The sequence below is a fragment of the Herpailurus yagouaroundi genome, unplaced genomic scaffold (genome assembly GCF_014898765.1).
Source record: "Herpailurus yagouaroundi ecotype Mexico unplaced genomic scaffold, PumYag 166, whole genome shotgun sequence".
Classification (NCBI taxonomy): domain Eukaryota; kingdom Metazoa; phylum Chordata; class Mammalia; order Carnivora; family Felidae; genus Herpailurus; species Herpailurus yagouaroundi.
The window spans coordinates 37,277,302-37,288,832 of NW_024412407.1; the positions used below are offsets into that span (position 1 = coordinate 37,277,302).

Genomic DNA, 11,531 nt, shown 5'->3' on the forward strand with positions numbered 1-11,531 from the left:
CACTGAAGGAGTACACGCAATATACTGCTAAGAGAATTCATCTCCTTAGTGAGAATTAGATGAGTTTTTTTTCATGCTCTTTTCATTAAGATTAAACGCAAGTATAGAAAGGGGCAAGATAGACATTTCAATTAAGTTTTATATTTCTACCGTAGCTTCTGCAACCAGTGTTACTCCTGATGCTACTGCCCATTATATTCTTACTATTACGACTTCTACAATAAGACCTATTAAATGATTATTGTTCTAGACACTATGCTATTGACTTTATATACACTAACTTAATCTCTGCAATATACCTGTGAATGAATACTGCTGTTAGCCTTATTTTATAAAGAAACTAAGACATAACAAAGGAAAAAGAACTTGTCATAGCTCACAAAGCAGTTAAACGATTGAGCCAATTTTAAAACTTTCTACTAAGCATAAAACAGGGCAAATTTTGTTAATAATTTTTGGCATATTTTCAGCTATATGTTTACATACAAACAGTCTTTATGCATTTTTCTTGCATATTTTCTAGGGTTTTGTGACCAAAGTGTAATTTACTCAGATGTCAAAGCTTATAGACCTTCACATGTTGAGAAGAGAAAAACAACTAGGAATTTGAAGACAAATGGAAAAAAAAAAACAAAAAAAAAAAAACCATTTAAAATTCTAGATTTTCTTTTTTGCTTGAATATTTTAATGAATCAATCATAAAACAAATCATCCTGGACAAACCTCTGAATCAGAATTCATCTCTCACATCAACACCTTTTAAATGGTCCTAGTGACCAGAAGTGTTACATTAAACAATAAAGGACCAATGATGACCACAAAGGCTTAGAATGATGTACCATAGCCATAGAATATATATCTTCCCGATTTTCTTGCAGTGTCCCTTTTATAGTATTTCTATAAACAAAATAGAGCTTGTGAGATATCTCCGTCCAGGCCAACAGCTAACGTAGGAGTTTTATTCTTAACCTTGTTCTACTACAAAGGGAAAGAAGTCATTTTTTAAAAACTTTGGGTAGGGAGGCGCCTGGATTTCTCACTCGGTTAAGTGCCAGACTCTTGATCTCAGCTCATGTCTTGATCTCGGATCCTAAGTTCAAGACTTACGTTGGGGCAAAAATAAATTTAAAATATAAAATATAAATAAATATAAAAAATAAAATTGGGGTGGGTGATGAATAAAATCCCTAGTAGGATTTGTGAAGTACTCTTCCGTAGTCTTTAAAAGACTTCTTTAATAGTGCAACTTGTTAGTCCACAACTCGTTCTTACATAAATATACATACATACATACATACATACATACATAAATTCCTTGCTGTACCCAAATCTGCAAAATAATTTGGGGAGGTCCCCTCTCAGGCTGGGAAATAGTTTTCCACAATGCGGTGCTCTTATAAACTTCAATTTCAGTCCAAGTCAAGTGAATTGAATATTCCTGACCAAAATTCTTGCTGGTTCCAGAATCTTGTTTCCATTGATCATCATAGTAGCTTACTTCTCTCTCTTTGGACAGAGACTACATGGTGCCTTGTTGCAATGTTATTTGTCTTCATTTATTTAATTTTTCTGGTATTAGCTGCGGTGATGACAGCTAAGGGTAAGTATGTTTCAGAATCATTTTTATTAATTTGTTTGAAATTATTAGAATATAATTTTTAAAGGCCTTTAAACTGATGGCAAGAATTTCCTGAAGGTATTTTACTATGTTGTATATTTTAATATATAAGAGTATTTTATCAATTCAGTAATTTATTGAATTATCAATAGCAAAGGCCCAAGTGATCTTATCAAAGATGTCAGGGGATAGCTGGGTATTTTAATAAGAATGGGAAATAATAGCATCATTCTGCTAATGTTTAGATTATTATAGTCTTCATATTGTTATTGACATTAGATTCACCAACTGTGAGATGTAATAAAAAGTGAAAATAGCTATAGAATTTACCTGTCAAGGCAATTAAAAATGAACTGTAAGGGCATCAGGTCAAGTAATTTGAAAGAGAATTTAACATAGGAAAGAAATGGTACACACCTACAATGGTGTGTAGGTATTCATCAAAAAATAAAGCAAAATGATCAGGATATTGGGCTGAGCTTACACATTTTTTGAAGTCAATGTCATTACATTATTATATATATATATAGCTTTTAAATATATATATATTATATATGTATCTTTTAAAAGAGTAAATCTATACAACAGTACTGCTAGCAGACCAGAAATGTGAAAATTTTAATCAAATTAGGAAATAAAATAAATTAGATTTAAGTTAGAGAAAACAACAACTCAAAATGCCTATCAAATACATTTATTCAAAAACCATAATTACATCAAAAGCAATTATAATCTCAAAGTGAATTGTTTCAGAATAGAGCAGAATGTATACTTTTTGATAATAAACATTTAAAAACTTGTCTAAATGTACCATTTGCTGCAAAAACACATGGTGATAAAAAGACTCAAGACAATGTAGAGGAACTGAATAAAATAACTATATTCTAGAACTATATTCTATGTTCTATGGGTAAATAAATTAATCAAAGATGTACCTCCAAATAGATACCTGACTGATAATTTTCTAAGGATGAACTTGAAAATAATCTTAGTAACTAATCTGACTTCTAAACAAAGTGCTTGTAAACTAGCAAAAAAGAAAATTTTCACCCAAATTAGGAAGAGAAGCATAGCACATTCAGGAAGATATTTTAGGACAGTACCCTTTACAAACATAGAAGGAAAATCCTACATACAACAGCTAACATAGTACATTATTATACTAAAAGGATGCTACGCAGTGACCAAATTCTGGTTAAAATCAGGGATGGGTTTGTACATTTATCAAAAGATTTGTCATATTGAGGAGAAAAAGAAATAACTACAAGTAGAAGGGATTATATTTAACTTGGTTTATAAGGATCTTTAGCAAATAACATTTTTCAGAACAAGAAATTAGACTTATTTGCAATAGAATCGGGAAGACAAGCATGACTGATAGAACTACTATTGCTCAACATTTCTCTGGATGTCCTGGCAAAAGAAGACCAATCATGCAGAAACACCTATTTAGGTATAATGTAAATGTTACCAATTAAATACCAAAATTATCTGCAGATGATGTGTTTTCTTGCCCCGATACTACAAGAAAATCCATTGACAAAAATCACAATAAAAGAACACTTCAATGAGGAAACTTGATACAACGTTAACGTAGTGTTACCGTGTATACCAGCAAGAGTTAACATCCACTGTCTTGGTCCTTATTTAAATCTCTTTCTATCATTTCTTCTGAGGTATCTTTTTTAAAATAGCCTACCACGGGGCACCTGGGTGGCTCAGTCCGTTAAGCGTCCAACTTCGGCTCAGGTCATGATCTCACAGTTCGTGAGTTCGAGCCCTGCGTCGGGCTCTGTGCTGACAGCTCAGAGCCTGGAGCCTGCTTCACATTCTGTGTCTCCCTCTCTCTCTGCCCCTTCCCTGTTCATGCTGTGTCTCTCTCTGTCTCAAAAATAAATAAATATTTAAAAAATTTTTTTTAATAAAATAAATAAATAAATAAAATAGCCTACCACACTATATTTCCAAACAGGCTCTATCTTCCCAGCCTTGATTCTTACCAACGTCAAGGAAAAAGTCAGATGCTTTACTATTGTTGGCCTTTCTCAGCACTCAATGTTAATTATCTCAACTTAGTGAATTACACACTTGTCTACAATGGCATCACTACCTATCTCACCCAAAACTACCTCTGTCTCCCTCACTCCCTCTCCCTCCTCTCTTTCTACATTACTAGCCCCCAAGCGATCTAACCACATTCACTCATGACTTCTTCTAATTTCCAGAGTAACTTCCTCAAAATGTAAGTTTTATAAACTCATCCTATTTTTACTGTTAGCTTCTTAAAACCTTAAGTGCAATATAATTGAAAAACCCTTAACCTGGTTTATAAAGTCCTTTCTTACTCTATCCGTGGATCTCTACCCCAGCGAGTACCACATACTTTCTCACTCTCTAGGCTCCACAGTTCACTAAATGACTCCTGATTGAAGTTATCATCATACAGATAGGGATAATTTTAAGAATGGGAGCAGATGCTGTTAATAATTATTCTGGGACAACAAACATGAATCAGGACTTCTCTGGGCAAATTGATATGAATTGTAACTTTATCCAAGATCCCTCCGATTACAGAGGATATGCATAAACTATTCCATTTTATCTTAAGCCCCCTTACTGCTACAGGTCGGTTTTTTGGGGGAGGAGGGGGGCAGGCGGGGAGGGGGTAATCCAAGAGTAACCAATTATCTCAGAATAATAAATTTTCTTTTATAATTAAGCCAACTTTATTACAGTGTCTTAAATACCACTCATTAGTAGCATCTTTCATAGTCTTACCTGTATATCTGTGTGGTTATTTATTCAACGTCTCTTTCCTACTAGATTGTTAGCTTCAGTAGAACAGAGCTCATGTCTGTATTTTCTCTACATTTTATCCTTTGCTTTTGAGTACTATGTTAACACATTATAGGTACTTAGTGAATATTTCTGATTAAATAAATCCATACACCTAAAAATGTATATGGCTTATATGAAAGAGATTATACCACTTCATTAAAAAGCATAAAGACTGTTTCCGATTCTGTGTCTCCCTCTCTCTCTCTGCCCCTCCCCTGTTCATGCTCTGTCTCTCTCTGTCCCAAAAATAAATAAACGTTGAAAAAAAAAATTTAAAAAAAAAGCATAAAGAAAAGCATTAGTAAATGTACCTTTGTAGGAAGACTAATACTGTGAAGATGATAATACTCTCCTAAATTCATCTAAGATTTATGTGATTCCAATGCAAGTATATTTTCATGATAAATAAATTAATTATAAATTATACGTAGAAGCAAAAATGTATGAGGTTAACACAATACATACTGAAATATATTGGCAAGAGAAGCGTGTATCTAGCCTTGTCAGGTGTCAAACGAGTCTATAAAGCTATAAAGTCTAAGTAACATTATAGTACTAGTAAAAAAAAAATAAATATATCAAAATAAGAAAAAACAACCTAATAATAAAATCATATGCATGATAGTATCTGTGGTATATATCCATGGAATATAGTAGGCTCTTCAAATGACAGATGTTAAATAACAATAGGTTTGGGTTAATATATGGACAGCGAACACTATCATACCCATTTGATGTATCAAATTATCAAGCTTCTTTAAAAAACTAAGGATGAATTATATGTATATACATACAAATACACACACATATATAAATTCACATAAGAAGCCAGAAATATAATCATCTGTTAATATGGAAACAATTGTTACTATAAAAGTGAGCAATAACCTGTTAATATGGAAGATGGTAACATAAAGAGTATTTAGACATGAAAATAATTTGAAAACAACCAGAAGGATATATATAAAGCTATTTACAGCAATTCTCTTTGCTGAAGTAAGTGGCATTGGAGGGACTACGAAAGGGAATCTGCTCTACTTTTTACAGTGTATACACCCTTTTTTGTCAAAAAAATAAATTCACGTGTTATTTGTGTAAAAGAGAAAATAATTTTAAAAAAGCATTATATTCTAGAAATAAAGAAGCTGTATTTGTATATGGTAGACCTAGTAGTAAATATCAAAATAAAGTATAACCTACGATTCTGATGGGTACTCCTGTATGAGACTGTACTGTTACAGCCTATTTTAAAATTATCACTAAGTACAGAAGACTAGTTTATTGCGAGGACCAAGCTGTGCTTTGTATCAATTACACATAGAATTTTGATTACCACACCCTGGAAAAGTCATGAGAACACCAATATAATTTACGTATGGAATACTTGTGAATGAAATAAATAAAATAAATTGGTGAAGTCTCCTAGAAATCACAAGCTTTTTCTTCTGTTTTACTATTAGCAAACTTTGTCTTAATAAGACAGAAGAGAGAAGCAGCTGAACCAGTAAAAGCATTTTCTTATGTCAAATAGCTAATCTTATCCGTGAATTACCCATCAGAAGGAAGATCTTCCTGGGTATTAAGGCTTTAGTATAAATGAACAAGGCAGGAATAAACATACGACAGAAATAGAGGGGAAGCTTTGCAAACAAACAAGAAGGTGCTTGGCAGAAAATTTAGTTAAGCATGGTTTGCTTATTCAATGATATGTTAAAATTTAGCTTTATCGTGTGACTTCTCATTTTAAACAAGATAGAAAAGCTGTAGGTCTGTATTCAACGAACATCAAATCAGTGATTAGCAGCATCCTTCACAGGAGAATATGTTTAAAATATGGAATAATCCAGTTCAGGAAACAAATGTGGAAGACGGAAGTTTGAGGGAATGGAAAGCTGATGCTAATGCTTTCTTCTTTACCATTAGTACAACAAAAACACTCAACTTCAATGCTCTACGTGGTATGATGACGGAATGACCCAATAATATTTATTACATTGATTCCCATGAGTCCAGCAATACTTTTGGGATTCAGGCTGGAGTGATACGGTCCAGAGAACTTAAAGTCATGGTGATATGAGTCTGCGCTGGACCAAGTCGAAATCCTATGTCCAACACGCTTCATGATTTTGTAACTGAACTGGGATCAAATCTTGGTAAAGCAGGCATGCAGAAAGATTTTCTCTACAATATGTGTGAAGTTTTCAAAATCTCTTAGAAGTAACCATAAGCCATTCAGACTAAAATGAATTTAAGCTAGGAACATTCCATTCACTCATTATTTTTTTTTTAAGTTTATTTATTTATTTTGAGGGAGAGAGAGAGAGAAAGGCGGGGAGGGGCATAGGGAGAGGAGAGAGAATCCCAAGCAGGTTCCACGCTGTCAGGGTGGACAGGGGACTCAATTTCAGAACCTTGAAATCATGACCTGAGCCAAGATCAAGAGTCAGATACTTGAGGTGGAGATAGAGACAGTGTGGAATATTATAATAGCTCAATATAAAAATAATGAAAATCTGGGGGCGGCTGGGTGGCGCAGTCGGTTAAGCGTCCGACTTCAGCCAGGTCACGATCTCGCGGTCCGTGAGTTCGAGCCCCGCGTCAGGCTCTGGGCTGATGGCTCAGAGCCTGGAGCCTGTTTCCGATTCTGTGTCTCCCTCTCTCTCTGCCCCTCCCCCGTTCATGCTCTGTCTCTCTCTGTCCCAAAAATAAATAAAAAACGTTGAAAAAAAATAAAATAAAAAAAATAATGAAAATCTGAATAGGAAAAAAGATTATTGTACGGCAAAGAAGAGAACAGCTATATAGAGAGCAATGGAGAGCGAGAATAGACAGTACTTTGTGATTGACAGGATATGTACCATGTCAAAGGTGTTTGCTTTGACCACGGCTTAGTCATTGCATCCTGACTGTCCAGGTTTGTTAACTGCTTAGAATGGCATCAATCCGACGTCCAAACTTACAATTATCAAAGCACCAGTCTGTTAACTCAGAAATATCTGTTAAAAGAAAAAGTTCATACTTAAAAACAAAAAGTTTACTTACCTACTTGAGAGGGAGAGAGCAAGCCTGAGCAGGGGAGGAGCAGAAACAGAGAATTCCAAGCAGGCTCCACGCTATAAGCGAACAGCCAGAGGCAAGGCTCCATCTCAGGAACTGCAAGACCGTGACGTGAGCCGACCTCAAGTCAGTTGCTTACCTAACTGAGCCACCCAGGCACCCCTAAAAGTCCATACTTTAGTATCAGTTACTTGCTGATGATAATTTACAATTCATTCCTCAGCTGGCCATAAAAAATGAATAGAGAAGTTGTATTGAAGACATTTTAGGTTTCTTGTGCATTCGCGACCCTGTTTGAAAATGATAATAGTCTTAAAATATATTTTCCTTTGCCAATTTTATGAATTTCAGCTCGTTGTCTGGAAGAGGTTCTGATATCATATGAAAATGAAACTGCACATTGTAAAGTCATATAGCAAAGCAGAGGTATGTATGTATCGGATTGCAATGGGAATCTTGGCATCACATAGAGCTGTTTAAATCTAGATGTACGTGCACAATTAATAAACATCAGATCAAAGTTAGATCGCTATGGCGTACTTATCAGAAAAAAAAAATCTCCGCTAACTCTTGAAATTAAGGAAGATAGTTGAAAACAATAATGCAAAAATTACAATCCATTCAGCGAGCATGCGTGATAATGTTATCTTCGTGCGTGTATTTTTTGCTTGTCAAGGTAACTGGTCTTTCTCTGAAGACAACTGGTATTTTACTTCTGCTGAAAATACCATCTTGGCAGCAGGGAAATTGTTCTGGAACATTGAGCGCCAATCTTATCGAGACAAATAGCAAGGGAGAGGCGGAAATGTATGGCATGATATTCATTCCCATGTTTTCTTAAGCAGAAGATAACTATAAATAGACTTTTTAATATCTTTTGTTCTTTCAAGCATGCCAGACTCAACATATTATAAGCGGAGATCTCAATCAAACTGAAAACATTAAAAAATGGACTGAAGATGGTTCTGTGATTTTAAAACTTTAAATATATTTGCATATCAAACTATGTACTGATGTACAAAAATTATTTAGTAAATAAAGGGGTGGAGGGGATCACATAAGACATACAAACTAAAGGGAGTCTGCTCAGAAATAGCTCATATTTATTGATTGCTCCTACTATTCCTGGTAATAGTTGAGTGATTACATGTATTAAAGCATATACTGCCCCAATAATCCTAGGAGACAGTGCTATCATTGATGTTGTCATATTAATGAGGCCCAGAGAGGATGAGAAAAATTTCCAAGATTATGTCGCAAGTACGAATTAGAAGCAAGATGTAAGCCATGAAAGTTTTACTCTGGAGATCATGAGCATTATCATTAGGCGATGCTAACCCCGGAACGGTAAATCATATTGAAGCAAGTTGGAAGACTATCACTTTTGTTGGCAACAGGCAGAGTCGCTCAAACAAGCAGATTTACATTTTTCTCCCCTGTATGTTATCTTTCAGAAAGGAACAAATAAGAAAAAGAACTTTCAAGAATAAAATATCATAACAGCTGCTCATGAGGAGTGACATCTTCAGGCTAATTATTCTTTGGAATTTTGAAGACAAAAGGGCTCGTAGAAGAGATTCTCCCTCTAGTAGACTCTAGCGAACCTAAAGAATACAGGTCTCCTTCATTTTTTATTCTCCTCTAATATGCTGTTGTTGCCTTTACATCGTGTCTCCTTTTGCCCTGGCTTCAAGTTGTTACTGCCTTTAATAAAGACTTCAATCGATATCTGTGGTGGTAAATTTGTGGCCTACACGCGGACAGTTTCTTTTTTAATTTTTTTTCCTAATGTTTATTTATTTTTGAGACAGAGAGAGACAGAGCATGAACGGGGGAGGGTCAGAGAGAGAGGGAGACACAGACTCTGAAGCGGGCTCCAGGCTCTGAGCTGTCAGCACAGAGCCTGACGCGGGGCTCGAACTCATGGACCGTGAGATCATGACCTGAGCCGAAGTCGGAAGCTTAACTGACTGAGCCACCCAGGCCCCCCACGCTGACAGTTTCTATACGGTGCTCTTGGAAGGCACTCTCAGAATTGTAACACTCTTCCCTCCTGAGGCTGAACTCGACTTTGAGTGATTTTGGACAAGGCACACCTGGAAGCCTTCCCCAAGGGCATGGCTCTCCCCTCCTCCACACACCATGCTTTACACCAAACGTGTATATGCAGATCATCAGCGCATCTTTTAGGAAAAGCATGTAAAACCAAACGTATGTAGATTAATGAGTTTGCTAAGGTAATGTCTCCTAATGGTCTATTGCCTCACAGTTTGCTTTTTGTAAATCACAGTTTACCCGTAACTTAGCGTGGAAGAGATCACATCTGGGAATGTTCCAGAACTGACAGAGGCCATCAAGTGACATACGGACAAAGCCTAATGAACCTCAGGAGGGTGAACAAAGTGAAAACCGAGTTATGTGTATCATGTGAATTCCTGAAAACCAAAACCAGGGAAAAGAAGTTGAAAGGCAGCCAGAGAAGAACAGAATTTACCTTCAAACGAGCAATTGATCACTAACCTATAAAAAGACAAAGAAAACATGAAAGCCATATATTTACTAAAAGACAATTGTCATACTAAAATTATATTCCTAGAGAAAATACGTTAAATATATAAGAATCATACGAGTGTTGGTGTGCCTGGGTGTCTCAGTTGGTTAAGCGTCTAACTTCAGCTCAGGTCATGATCTCACAGTCCGTGAGTTCAAGCCCCGTGTCAGGCTCTGTGCTGACAGCTCAGAGCCTGAAGCCTGCTTCAGATTCTGTGACTCCTTCTCTCTCTGCCCCTCCCCTGCCATGCTCTCTCTCTCTCTCTCTCTCTCAAAAATAAATAAACATTTAAAAAAAAGAATCATATGAGCGCATAATCATATTTCATAGGTGAAAAGAAGATAATTAAAGATACATAGAGAAAAAAAGAATTTATTACCCTAGGTCTGCACTAAGGATATAAACTATAATGTTCGTTAGGTGTAAGAAAATTATTCCAAATGGAACCTCAAAGATTCAAGATAAAGGCCAATGAAATAGGTTCATGTGGGTATAGGTCAAAACAGTGATTATATAAAACCATAATATTAAAGTCTATGGTTTAAAATTGTGTAAAATTACAGTACACTGTATGTGTAGCAATTAAACCAAAAGGGGGATAAAAAGAGTTGAAAGGCCCTAAGTTTATTACAATGTCCAGGAAGAGGTAAAGCAACTATTTATATTGGACATTAATAAGCCAAGGACGCATGTTGGGATTTTCAGGATAACCACTAGAACAACAAAATGTTATGTAACTATGAATATAGTGAAGGAATATATCTCAATTAATGGAATAATAATTTAATGGAATAACTTCATTAGAATTATATTCAGTGAAGTCAGTAAAGGAAGAGATTTTTCATATGATTAATATTAGATTCATATCAGATTAATGTTTCTGATACACTTTTAGACAAAGATGCAGGAGTTCAAACAAGAACTTCAGCCTTATTTCTTGGGTCCTTTCAGGATATCCAGTGGCCCATAGAGTACTGAGGGTGGATATTGGAGAATGAGAATGAATGATGCCAAATGTTAAACTGAAAGCATCTTCAAGGGCCTCTGAGTCACAATTTTCTTATGTTTCCCTTTTGTTGTCAACTAGTCTGGCTCACAGACTGTTTATTTACCTCTGTTCATGGGGCCTTTTCCTGAAAACTATTTAGGTTTCCTTGACTTCTTTATAGTTCTTACTGAATCACTTATCCCAGGGCACTCTGAGATATTTTATATGTATATAATATATATATATGGTTTGGTAACCCATGACATTCTTTGCAATCTCTTTTTCTAGAAAAATAGTCATGTGGTTTTGTGAGGAAACCATATTAAGAAGCTTCATCTTTATGCTATTCAGTCTCAACTGAAGGCCTAAAATAAATTTCAAAGGTTTCTTTTGCCCTGTTGCCTCCCCTTGAGACATATCTGTTTCTGCAAAGTCTAGTTTGTCTCCATGTGGAAGGTAGTACAGTAAAACCTTGGATT

The 11,531-nt window shown here is 35.5% G+C and overlaps 1 long non-coding RNA gene across 1 annotated transcript; it reads left to right on the forward strand.

Moving 5' to 3' along the window:
- Positions 1-1,184: 1,184 nt before the first annotated feature.
- On the forward strand, positions 1,185-9,239 carry LOC121038951 (uncharacterized). Its single transcript, XR_005794582.1, has 2 exons — positions 1,185-1,600; positions 7,865-9,239. It is a non-coding gene; the product is annotated as an uncharacterized LOC121038951 (long non-coding RNA).
- The last annotated feature ends 2,292 nt before the right edge of the window (positions 9,240-11,531 follow it).